This window comes from Camponotus vicinus, unplaced genomic scaffold (genome assembly GCF_025532165.1).
Source record: "Camponotus vicinus isolate PSW18456_S1 unplaced genomic scaffold, iyCamVici1.0 SCAF_13, whole genome shotgun sequence".
NCBI lineage: Eukaryota > Metazoa > Arthropoda > Insecta > Hymenoptera > Formicidae > Camponotus > Camponotus vicinus.
Genome location: NW_028141949.1, coordinates 3810921 through 3825850, shown reverse-complemented (window position 1 = coordinate 3825850; position 14930 = coordinate 3810921).

The window sequence follows — 14930 nt, the reverse complement described above, 5'->3', positions numbered from 1 at the left end:
CATCCGCGTATCAAATGGCGTCGAATTATATTATAAAATTTATGCGCAATCGATTATTTTGAATATTATAGATTTATTTATTTGTTGCGTTTTATCGCGATTTATCTTATAAAAATTCGCACGTAAATCAGTCGATGAATTATATATTCGCAAACATTACAGATCTCAAATTGTCTATCGAAATATCTTCACCTCTGTGTGATAATAATTATATCGCGCGCGTGTCTATTGAGGGTGCTTCGATTATTATATTATAAAAATTATAGATATCGCGGAATCGGTTATTCCGAATATTATCAATTTGTTTATTTGTCGTGTTTTCTCGGGAATTTTAAATCGCGATGTGTCTTATATTTTAATATTATCTTATAATTTAATCGTTGACTTATACATCGAAGCTTTGTCTATCTTTTCACGTCTTTGAATATTGTTTCTAATAGTCCGCGCAAAATGCGCTAGTAGTGCAAATATTTTTTTCTATTATTTAAAAAACGATCGACAATTTTTTTAATGACTGTTTTAATCGCGATTATTTACAAATTGCGTGATAATTTGAGTGATAATTATTATGTCGCGCACGCGTCTATTGATGATTTCGATTATCATATTATAAAAATTTTCCATTTTATCTTATTTAGTTAGTCATGCGCGAGATATGTATCTTATTTTAAATCGCGACGTTCATATAAAATTGCATATTAATCGCAAATAAATCGGATAGTGAATTTTATATTCGCAAATATTACAGACCTCGAATGTCTGTCGAAATATATCTTCGCATTTATGTGACAGCATAATTACATTGCGCGCGTATCTATTGAGGACTTCACGATTATTATATTATAAAAATTATACATATCGAATATTCCGTGTATTATCAATTTATTTAATCGTCGCGTTTTCCCGCGAATTTTAAATCGCAATTTACCTAACTTAATCGCTGACTTACATCGAAGCTTTGTTTATCTTTCCACGTCTTTGAATATTACCGTTAATGGTCTGCGCTAGTAGGGCAAATACTTTTTTCTACTATTTAAAAGACAATTGATAATTTTATTAATGACTATTTTAATCGCGATTGTTTACATTATTTAAATCTTATTAAACTCTACTATTACATTGATAGTTACATATATAGTTAAATATGTAGTTAGAGTATTAGAGGGACGTCGATAAAATCATTCGTTCCGTTATTCTCTATTAAACGTGGTGAGATAACGCGATTTCTTAATTATATGTTAATTATATATTAAAATTGTAAAGTTTTAAGATTTATTTTATTTCATTGAATTAATCATGCGCAAGATGTAATATGTATTTTCAATATGTCTTCTCAATCGTGACATTTATATAAAATAACGTATTAATCGCATATAAATCGCAAATAAATTCGCAAATATTACAGACCTTAAATGTCTATCGAAATATCTTCGCACTTGTGTGTGATAGTAATTATATCGTGCGTGTTTATTAGGGGCTCCGATTATATTATAAAAATTATACATATCGCAATCAAATATTTCGAATATTGTCGATTTATTTATTTGTCGCGTCTTCTCGCGAATTGTAAATCGTGATTTATCTTCTAAAAATTCGCAAATAAATCAGACAATAAATTTTATATTCGCAAATATTATAGATCTCAAATGTTTCGAAATATCTTCGTATTTGTTTGATAATAATTATGTCGCGCGCTGTCTATTGGCGGTTTCGATTATCATATTACAAAAATTATGCATATCGTAATCGAATATTACTACTATTATCGATTTATTTATTCGTTACCGTTTCCTCGCGAATTTTAAATCGTTATTTATCTTGTATTATGCGCCAATAATGCAAATACTTTCTTCTACAATCGAAAAAACGATCAATAATTTTATTAATGACTCTTTTGATCACGATTATACATATTTACGTTACATAAAACTTATTAAATTTTATTATTGCATATCAATTATTAATAATGAATATCGCATAGTTCACCAATCAGTCTTGTTTTGACTATGTAGAAATTTTTAATAAATTTTATATTATACGTATATTTTGGATACTTTCGTGTAATTCTTTGTAATAAATTAAAATTATTTTTAAAAAAGTAAATTGAATTTATTTTTAAAAATGTTTTAAAAGTGAAATTTAAATTATCAAAATTATTTTCAAGAAGATTAAACAAATTGCATAATTATAGATGTTCAAGATACTTTTTAACATATTATATTTTATTTAGAAATTAAAAATATATAAATATATAATTTACACATATATATGATATATAACATTAAGTCCAAATGTTAATGCTGTCAATATCAAATTATTTATGTTATTAAACATTTGAATAAATCGAATCCATTTATTTGATATTGATAACATTATAAATTGTATTTTGTAAATTGTAATTTGTAATTTGTAAATTATAAATAGTTATAATTGTATATTAATTATAATCTAATATTGATATTTTTAATCATTGACATAAATGTGTATAAAATACAATTATAACTATAATTTAATGATATGCTTTCCGTTAGATTTATCTATTTATGAATTCCATATCGCGCGGAACTGAATACTCATATTCGTAAAATAAATTAATAAATTATGATTGCGAAAATACCGTGCTTTTTCCGCGTTCTTATACAAGATTACCGTTTTAACAAAAGAATTTTATCTATCCCTCTTGTCAGATAATATCCTGAACATTGCGCTAATTAAATATAAAGAAATATGGAATAAGAGTGTAAAGATTCGATGTGATAAGTCAACGATTAAATATTAGCTTCACAAAATGTATCGCGGTCACCTTTGCTATTATATAGAATCGCGAGTTAATTATTATGAATTTAATAATTTGTTTCTTCTTATATTTGTGTATTTACGAATTTCGTATCGGAAAAAATTCATAAATAAATTAATAAATTACGGTTGCGAAAAAATTACGGTGTTTTTCCCGCGTTTTTTTCGCCCCCTTAGACGAGATTGACGTTTTAATAAAAGAGTTATCGTTGTTCCTTTCGTTAGATAAACGTTAATGAAAGTTGCGTGACTCGTACCCCCGAGGAGTCGAAACGATTTCCATCATGGAGAATTATTTCTCATCGGTTCTTGTGAGATCCATTCGCGACGTCTAGTTCGGTGCCCCGTTAAAAAAATTGGGGATTTTTATTGTAAGATCCCACAATGGCTCTTATGTGGCACAGGTATTTAATTGAACGCACATTGCGTCGTCGACTTTCCATCGTCGGTGCTGTCAACGTGTCGCGGACGATGGCATTTCGTTACCGTGTTTCCGCGTTGTAGTATTCTCGTGTCGTCGCGTTTTCGCGCTTCCGCGTTGGACTTTTCGTATAAAAATCCCAATTTCATTATTGTCACGAGTCTCTACTTCCGATGCCAATTAACTGGGATGTTCGAGTTTGCACACGTTGCTATGCAACGTATACTCGCGCTTCGTGCTTCGTCAAGTGATTCGGCCCGAATTGATTAGAACTCGATCGATTGCTCGGAATAGTCGTCAATGGGTCCCTTCTCTTTGCTCGTCTACAGCCACACGCACTGCGTGTGTTAACCCTGTCGAGGAGTCGAGTGGATTCCCCTAGGCACGATTTTCGCTCGGTAAAAGGGGTTGCCTCCCCATTTTCTAAATTGCTGAATGTTAGCATTTAAAAAATGTGGGTATCCTCTTCTTTTGCCGTCTACCAGCCTGGTGTAGCCATATCCTGCATTGCGGGAAACTTCGTGTTCCGGGCGAAGCACCTGAAATCGTGCTTAGCGGGTCCAGGTTCGATACGAGATAGGATAATTATGCGCGAAAAAGAGCTGGTGAACTTCATTTTCCTCTATTTCCGTCAACCGTTTCGTCTTCTTTCCGGTTTGGGCTTAATCCTTGCTCGTTGTATCGTTGCATTCCCGACCTGTTGACTCGAAGCTGATTCTTATAAGTGAAATGGGATTTTCGCTCGTACCGAAACCGGGACTGCTGTTTAAAGTATATACATATTAAGTATATACATCGCGCGATCAAATATAAAATTTTTAATCGTTCTTATACAAGATTACCTTAAAGATTGTTTTAACAAAAGAATTTTATCGCTGTCCCTCTGCAATTGAGTATTTTGAATATTATCGATTTATTTATTCGTCGCGTTTTATCACGAATTCAAAAGCGCGATTTATCTTATAAAAATTCGGATGTAATTCGGTCGGTGAATTGTATATTCACAAACATTACAGACCTCAAATGATTGTCAAAATATTTTCGATTTTTTATATTTACGTGATAATAATTATACCGCGCTCGTGTCTGTCGAGAGCTTCGATTGTTATATTATAAAAATTATACGTATCGGAATCAGATATTCCGAATATTTTCGATTTATTTAGTCGTCGTGTTTTCTCGGGAATTTTAAATCGCGATTTATCTTAATATTATCTTATAATTTAATCGTTGACTTATACGTCGAAACTTTGTCTGTCTTTCCACGTCTTTGAATATTATCTTTTATAGTCTGCGCTAGTGTAAATATTTTTTTACTATTTAAAAAGATGATGGATAATTTTATTAATGATTAATCGCAATTGTTTAAATCATTATATAAATCTTATTAAACTCTACTAATACATCGATAGTTAGAGATATAGTTAGATAGTTAAATTATTAGAGAGGAACTTTGGTAAAATCATTCGTTCCATTATTCTCTATTAAGTGGCGAACAACGTGATTTTTTAATTATATTTAAAATTGTAAAGTCTTAAGATTCATTTTATTTCATTTAACTAATTATGCGCGAATTGAATTTACTTTTAAAAATGTTTTAAAAATGAAATTTAAATTATCAAAATTACTTTCAACAATATTAAACAAATTGCATAATTATAAATGTTCAAGATATATTTTAACATGTTATATTTTATTTTAAAAATTAAAAATATATCATATATATGTGTAAATTAATATATAGCTATAATATTAAGTCCAAATGTTAATGCTGTCAATATCAAATTATTTATGTTATTAAACATTTGAATAAATCAAGTACATTTATTTGATATTGATAACATAAATTGTATTTTGTAAATTGTAATTTGTAATTAGTAAATTGTGTTTTGTAAATTGTAAATAGTTATAATTGTATATTAATTATAACCTAATATTGATATTTTTAATTATTGACATAAATGTGTATAAAATACAATTATAACTATAATTATATTATATGAAATTGTATTTACGATTGTAAATTACGTAAATACATTCTTATGTAAATTACACGAAAATTATCGAAAGTATACGTATAATGATGATATAATAGTAATTTCATTAAATTAATATATTTGATTTTATAGTATATATTTTTGAAATATTCATAAAAGAGTAATTGTTTATATTTTCATATCAAAGAGTCACTAATAAATTCGGAAAATTTTTATATAAAATGTAAAAATTTGGTGCTAAATTAATGATCAAATATAAGCTTTACAAAATTTGACGAACGCCTTCGTTATAGAATCGCGAGTCAAATTATTATAAATTTAATGATATGCTTTCCGTTAGATTTATCTATTTATGAATTCCATATCGCGCGTAACTAAATAATCGTAAAATAAATTAATAAATTATGATTATGAAAATACCGTGCTCTTTCCGCGTTCTTTTTGCGGTGTTAAACTAGATTGAATTAATGAAGAATCTTATCGCTGTCTCTCTCGTCAAATAATATTGCTAAATATTGTTAATTAAATATAAAGAAATATGGAATAAGAATGTGAAGATTCGATGTGATAAGTCAACGATTATTACGAAATATTAGCTTCACAAAATTTAACGATCACCTTCGATATTATAGAATCGCGAGTTAATTATTATGAATTTAATAATTTGTTTCTTCGGTTATATTTGTGTATTTACGAAATTCGTATCGGAAAATATTCATAAATAAATTAATAAATTACGGTTGCGCAAACACCGTGTTTTTCCCGCGTTCTTTTCGTGTTCTTATACGAGATTAATAAAAGAGTTATCGTTGTTTCTTTCGTTAGATAAACGTTAATGAAAGTTGCGTGACTCGTACCGCCGAGGAGTCGAAATGATTTTCATTATGGAGAATTATTTCTCATCGGTTCTTGTAAGATCCATTCGCGACGTCTAGTTCGGTGCCCTGTTGAAAATTGGGGATTTTTATTGTAGGAATGGAACTAATCCCAGGTTTTCCTAGCAATTTCCGACAGCAATGATTTCGGTAGTCATTCAACAACGAACGCCATACGCTTCTTTAAAGTCGAAATAATTTAAATAATATATATTTAGATGTGAGAGAAATGCATCTATTCTTTTTTTCGTTAAAAATGTTCTGTCATTATTAGGATTGGTATTATTATTGTCCAATGCCAGAAATATTTAATAGTAGATTAAATATGGATATAGCGTTGTGTATAAATTTCTATTTTCCAAGTAATTTCATATTATAATTAGTTTTTATTAACTTTTTGAATAAAAATGATTACGAACGAATATATTTTATTAATTATTAATTAATTATCATTTGAAAAATTATTTCTAGGTACTGGGGATATTAATATTAGTTTTTAGTTTCTTTTAAGAAACTATTTGCAGGTATTGGACATCCATCCCCATTTTAGAATATTAGTTTTTAGATATATACCATTTTATATATATGTATAATAAAATACATGCACAAATTAACGTATCCAAAATATTTTTATAATTTTTATTAATATGATATATCATATATACGCGAAATTATGTATGACTGTTACATAAAATGTGCGAATACTTAAAAATTTAGAGACGAATCGAATGGGTACCCCTATATCAGTAAGATTTTGATTAAAAGAAAAAAAATTATTAATTTAAACGTTATAAGAATAAGAATCTAGAGAATTAATCTAGAATTAATTATATATTTAAAATTATTTCATTTATTTTATTTTGCACACTATTCGAATTGAAATTTTTTAAATCTTGCCGTTATTGGGTTCGATTCGTCTCGCGCGCGCAAACGGTACCCCAAATTATGTGTTCGCACATTTAACACAAACTCCAATGATGCGTGTATTTTATTATTTATAAATATAATCGTTCGTAATCACATTTCTATAAAAAAAATCGTTATATCCATTTATTTTTCAATAAAGAAATATATTTCTTAATAATGTGAGAACATGTCTTCTGACGTGAATATCAATTTCGTGAATTGAAGATAATGACGAGGGATAATTGTCGTTGATTTTTAACTGAAATCATTGCTATTGGGAATAGTCCGGAAGATCCGGGATTCGTTCCCTCCTACAGTGAAGTTACCGATGTTCAATGGATCACTTAACTTTTCTTCGCAGATTGATCTTGCGAAATCTGATGTAGAAACAAGATGTTAATATCGTTCTCCATTTTTAAGGTCGCTCCTCTTTTTATCGGATATTACCGGTATGTCATCCGCGTATCAAATGGCGTCGAATTATATTATAAAATTTATGCGCAATCGATTATTTTAAATATTATAGATTTATTTATTCGTTGCGTTTTATCGCGATTTATCTTATAAAAACTCGCACGTAAATCAGTCGATGAATTATATATTCGCAAACATTACAGACCTCAAATTGTCTGTCGAAATATCTTCGCCTTTGTGTGATAATAATTATTTCGCGCGCGTGTCTATTGAGGGCGCTTCGATTATTGTATTATAAAAATTATACGTATCGCGATCAAATATTCTGCATATTATCGATTTATTTATTCGTCGCGTTTTCTCGTGAATTCGAATCGCGATTTATCTTGTAAAGATTCGTAAATGACAGTGAGTACTATATTCGTAAATATTACAGACATTAAATTGTCTGTCGAAATATCTTTACATTTATGTGATAATAATTATATCGCGCGCGATTATAATGTCTATTGAAGCTTCGATTATTATATTATAAAAATTATACATATCGCAATCGGATATTCCGAATATTATCGATTTATTTAATCGTCGCGTTTTCTCGGGAATTTTAAATCGCGACTATCTTATAATTTAACGTTATCTTATAATTTAATCGTTGACTTATACATCGAAGTTTTGTCTCTCTTTCCATGTCTTTGAATATTGTCTTTAATAAGTCCGCGCAAAATGCGCCAGTAATGCAAATACTTTCTTCTACAATCGTAGAAATGATCAATAATTTTATTAATGACTCTTTTGATCACGATTATTTACATATAATTACGTTACATTAAATTCTATTATTGCATATCTATTATTAATAATAAATGTCGCGTAATTAATCATCGCTAATCATTCTCGTCTGGACTATGTAAAAATTTTTAGTAAATTTTTTATTATACGTATATTTTGGACATTTTCGTGTAATAAATTATTCCATGTAATAAATTATTTTGTATTAAATTTCATTTTGTGTAATAAATTATTCGATGTAATAAATTTTGTGTTAAATTTCAAATTATATTTTACATTAACTTTTTTATTAAACCCTGTATTGAAAAAAAATAAAAAAAATTTTTCCTCCTTGATATATCTCTACCTTAACGAAGGCATTTGCCAGGTGAGGAGGTTTGAGTACTCTAATGAACCTAAGAGCTATGTCGGCGGTAACACACGCCGATATTCATATAGATTATTCTTATATTTAAAATAATCTTAAGTATCTTAGATTGCTTCTTAAGATTCCGTTTAGTTAGTAAAATAAATTATAGAATAAATTATATAATAAATAGTTATATAACATTTTCCAACTTACTTAAGACGATCTTAAATATAAGAGTGAATTATGAATACTGGCCGTCGTTACCGGCAGGGACACCCATGCCGGACAGGTCGAAGGGGAAGAGTCAGACTAAGAAAGACCCCAAAATTATTATTTATTCATATTAATTATTTATTATATTAATATATTAATTAGTACATATTAATTAATATATAATAATATTTATTTATATTATTATATTAATATTAATATTATTATATTAATATTTATTATATTATTATATTTTTGAATAAAATGAATTATTAATATTTTTGACTAAAATGAAGCAAAAGAGACAATAATCGAAAGAAGAAAGAAAAATAGTCTTCAGCAATTTGAATATTTGTTAAAAATGCCTGAAGACAACAAATGGCCACAGAAAGTATTCCGATGGACATCACAAGAAGAAGAAGCGTTTCTACAGTGTTTAGGACGAGGCAGTGCGACAGTTCAACAATCCGAAGACTCTAAGAAAAAGATGCATTGGACAGAGACGCATAATGATTAGACATATAAAAAGACAGTTTGCAAAGAGTTATAAAATTTACTAATAATATAATAATAATATATTTTATAATTATGTTATACTTTATTATTAAGTACATTGTATTATATAATATAGAGCATTTTAAATATAAAAAATATTGCAGCAATGAAGATTATAATAAAATTATGTGATTATAATATTATAATATTATATATATATATATATATATATATATATATATATATATATATATATATATATATAGGAAAAAAACAACACTTCCTATATTCCTATATACAGGAAAAAAACAACACTTCCTTCTTATTAATTGTTGTTGTTACATATATATATATATATATATATATATATAATTTTATATTGTTAATCGTGCTGAGGAAGGATCAAAGACGATCCGAAATATTCATTATTTTTGTAGTTTTTTAGTTCGAAATAAACAACAATTAATAAGAAGGAAGTGTTGTTTTTTTCCTGCGCTCCAACTACCGCGCTTTGGCATTTATGTGCAATTTTGATTTAATTAATATGAAATTAATTTTTACGAGCATAAATTATTTTTTATTGATATTTATATAGAGTCAAATATAATTCGTTTCCGACGTTTCATCTATTTTTCAATCATTTAAATATAATTCGGATTAAAAACGCGCACTTTAAAACGTTGAATGGTAGAATCGTCTAAATAATTAACATATAACGAGAAGCTCCATAAAAGATACATTAATCTTTTAATAAATAATTATGTAATTAATCTATATAATCTAAAATATTTCTCTATACTTTAATATTCCACGCATATATTTGTTAAAGAATGTAAAATATTTCGATAATGAACGGACAATAACATCTTGGCCTTGGTGGCATAAACAACAACGCGCTAATATTTACATGCCACGACTTTGGTATTATTCGTACAATGACACTCGAGCAAAGATAGTGATACAAAATACTTTGTATATTATCGAATTAATAATTAAATAATTATTACATATCATGACTTCAATTACATTAATCTTTCGATCTTATAATTCGTGTTAATATACATATATTGTCAACAATGAAAATAGCATTTAACAAGTAGTATTGAATTTGGCGATATAAATGTCGAGCGAATACGTCCCTCGTGTGTTCTCTATCTCTTACAATATAATAAAGTGCATTTCTTGTATAATTATTCTGCGATGAGGCATGCCGCAAGGTATCTCACAATCGTTCCATAATTATAATTAATCGTATTTTCGAGAGTAAGTGCCACGAAAAAAATAACAAAGGACGAACAAGGGAGAAAAAGGATATTGGGAAAGGAATATAGGACAGGCAACATACGGAGTAATGAAATTGCGTGGTAAGTGATTTATAATTTTTTTATAAATTATTCATATTATTTTTTAATTAAAAAAATTACTATCGTAAAATATTATCAAAAATATTATTACCTGATTAGTAAAATTATGATTACCTGATGGATATATCGTTACGTTTTGAACGGTTTCAACGAATCTAAAATAATAAATTATACTTCATCAAGAAATATATTTGACTATATGTATTATTAAAGAAGTAATTTTATTCATATAGAACATATAGTAATTTTATTCGTATCACTATCTATATGTTATTGAAAATTCATTGCCGAAATATGTATTTTACGTACTATAAGATATGTATACAGGATGTCTGATAACTTTTTGTAGTCCCGAAGTGTGAAGATAGATTAGCTCAAATTAAGAAGGAAGGTGCTCTGTTTTGCAATATTAGTAATAATTAACGAAAAATTAATTAAAGATAATCGGCCAATTTGGGTGAGGCAACGAGAGTCGTCCGATTGTAGCCTTATACTAGGTGCGCGGCGAAGCGGTGAGTGGGGAAGGAGTGGTGAGTTCGGGCAAATTGTTTAATAAATAATCAATTTTAATCAATAAATTGAAATACTTCCATAATTTAATATTCCGTTAGTGTATATTTTATAATGTATAAAATATTTCGGAATTATCGATAACACGGCGTTCGACTTTGGCAATATAAAATATAAACAGTAGCGCGCTATACGTTACCGCTTTATCATCATTCGCACGGTGACTCTCGAATAATAAAGTAGTGGTGAGAAACGCTTCGTATATTGTAATTTTTTTACTAAACACAACTACGATTAATATCAAAACATAATTTGCTTTAAATATTAATAAAAATCAATTAATTAAAAATTAATTAACGACATGAAACTGTATCGAAACGATAAATCTTTATCAAATCGTAATGCTTTATTACCGCGATTAAAAATTGAAATAGGGGATACATAAAAGGAGATAAGAGAATTAATTTTGTTATGATCTTTCGATTATTGATGCTTATTATAATAATTTCCCTAACGATACTTATTAGAATTAAATAAATTTCGACCAATGCTTTAAATTTTCTTAATCGGCAATCACTCGTAGAATATTTCAACGACGAATTATAACAATAACATAGTATAAGTCGATCTTGGCGATATAAACAGTATCGCGGTAATGTTTTGGATTTACGATCATTCGCACAGTAACTTTGAGCAGTAAAGTGACGTTTCATATATTATCAAATTCTTTCTTTACATAGTCAACATTGGCGATATAAACAGTACCACGGTAATGTTTCTGACTTACGATCATTCGCTCAGTGACTCTTGAGCAGTGAAGTAGTGATGTGAGACGTTCCATATATTATCAAATTCTTTCTTTACATAGTCAACCTTGGCGATATAAACAGTATCGCGGTAAAGGATTTGATTTACGATCATTCGCACAGTAACCTTAAGCAGTGAAGTAGTGACGTTTCATATATTATCAAATTCTTTCTCTACATAGTCAACCTTGGCGATATAAACAGGACCACGGTAATGTTTCTGACTTACGATCATTCGCTCAGTGACTCTTGAGCAGTGAAGTAGTGATGTGAGACGTTCCATATATTATCAAATTCTTTCTCTAAACACAATTGCAAGTACAACGAGGGACTTTTTGTGAATGAGTTTAAGTGCAACGAGGAATTCAAATGAGTGCAACGAGGATTGGAGTGCCACGAGGAAAAAGTGAAGAAAACAAAAGAAAAAAAGGAGGTCTTGGACATGGATGGATCAATAAGATATGATGTAAGTCATTAATATTTTAATTATTTATCACATTCATTATTTATTATATTGTTACGTCCCCGCGTCCCATCCCCCTGGATGTATTCGCCACCTGTTGAATTCTTTCGGCGGGAAGTACGTCGACGGAAAAAGATCATTTCCGCGCGCGTTGTCAAGATGTTATAAACAACGACTGTCAGAGAGTCATACTTCTTATATTTTAGAAAATATTTCATATTAATATATTTATTATATTAAATACTTCATATATTAAAAAATAGAAATTTTTTATTTATCATATTTTTAAAAGTTTATATTTAAGAAATATAAATTATTATGTAATTACGCAATTTATAATATTAAAATACATCTATTTAGAAGTGAAAATGTAAAAATTAATTGCGCGCAATAATTAGTTTTTAAATCAATTATTTTGAACATTACTTTATATAATAGATGTTCTCTTATCCTTTATATTTTTATTTATCGTTTATATTTGCGAATTTAAATTTATCTACTATACAATATTACAAAATGAAATTTAAATTATGTATTATATTATATATAAAATTATATATAATATAACCCTCCCATGGGGTACACCTTGTCGCGGTGGGAGGGCTTAGTACTTGGATGGTGCCTTGAGGTTTATCTTAAATTTTTCTATTTATGATAAATCTTAAGGCGCCTGAATGGGAAGCTAAGTACCCTATCGCGTCGTCGGTGCCGTCAACGTGCCGCGGACGGCAAGCGCTTCGTTACCGCGTTTCCGCGTTGTAGTATTCTCGCGTCGTCGCGTTTTCGCGGAACTTTTGGACTTTTTCATATAAAATCCCAATTTCATTTATTGTCACGAGTCTCTGCTTCCGATGCCAATTAACTGGGATGTTCGAGTTTGCACACGTTGCTCTGCAACGTACACTCGTGCTTCGTGCTTCGTCAAGTGATTCGGCCCGAATTAGTTAGAACTCGATCGATTGCTCGGAATGGTCGTCAATGGGTCCCTTTTCTTTGCTCGTCTACAGCCACACGCACTGCGTGTGTTAACCCTGTCGAGGAGTCGAGTGGATTCCCCTAGGCACGATTTTCGCTCGGTAAAAGTGGTTGCCTCCCCATTTTCTAAATTGCTGATTGTTAGCATTTAAAAAATGTGGGTATCCTCTTCTTTTGCCGTCTACCAGCCTGGTGTAGCCATATCCTGCATTGCGGGAAACTTCGTGTTCCGGGCGAAGCACCTGAAATCGTGCTTAGCGGGTCCAGGTTCGATACGAGATAGGATAATTATGCGCGAAAAAGAGCTGGTGAATTTCATTTTCCTCTATTTCCGTCAATCGTTTCGTCTTCTTTCCGGTTCGGCCCTAATCTTTGCTCGTTGTATCGTTGCATTCCCGACCTGTTGGCTCGAAGTTGATTCTTGTAAATGAAATGGGATTTTCGCTCGTACCGAAACCGGGAGTGTCGTTGAAAGTATATATATATTAAATATATACATCGCGCGACCAAATTTTTAATCGTACCGAATTAGTGCGGGAGTGCCGTTTAGTATCGCGCGTAAGATAGCGGAAATAGCGATATAAAAATATCGCTCGTGAGTGCGGGAGTGCCGTTAAAAGTATCGCGCGTCAACAACATGAGAGGAGGAGGAGGCCTGGGAGAGGCATCTTGCATCGGCGGAGCAACCTGATGGTGAATATTTATTATTTAATATTTATTATTTGTATATCAATTGGTATAAATTGTACGCATAATAATTCGGTCTTATTATTTAAATGAATTAAAGAGAAAATTAGAGAAAAAGATTTTTATAAAAGTCATATAAAACTTTCTATTTAAAAAACAGTTTCAAAAATTTATAAAATTTTTCCACACGTGTTTATCTCTGCTTATTATTTTACACATCGGATATAAAATTCCGAACGATAAAAATTTTTTGAAATATTGATTGCATTTTGTGAACATTATTATAAATGAATTTTATATTTGTATGTTACAGACAACGTAGCTTCGATAACTCCGCTGTTGCGCATCAGTGCCGGTGAGTGAGAAAAACTTTTATTTAACTTTAAGGTAACGAATTCGTAGAGATTGTAGATATAGATGTAGATTGTAGGTTGTAGATTGTAGTAAATCCGTTGCCTTAAAATGGATGAGCTAGGATAGATTAAATTAATTAACTTTTAATAAATTCTTTCGAAATGCTTTGCATCTATTGCGAAAATATATTGAAGTATTAATTAAAAAAAGAGAATCAAGAAAAGAAAATTTTTTTGTAAAGATTTTGTCTAATTTATTAAATAAAGAGCATTAATAATTTTATCAATTTTATCAATTTTTGATGCTACTTTATTTTTATAACGCTCACTTATTTTATTCTAATTTCTTATAGCTCATCCATCGTAGAATTTGTTTGTAGATATTGTTTTTAAACTTTACTTTAACTTAATATAAAGCCAAATGATTAATTAATTAAATAATTCGTAATATCATAAAAGTTATACACACACATGAATTTTATATTTTATTAGAAAATATAATATACAGAAATTTGTA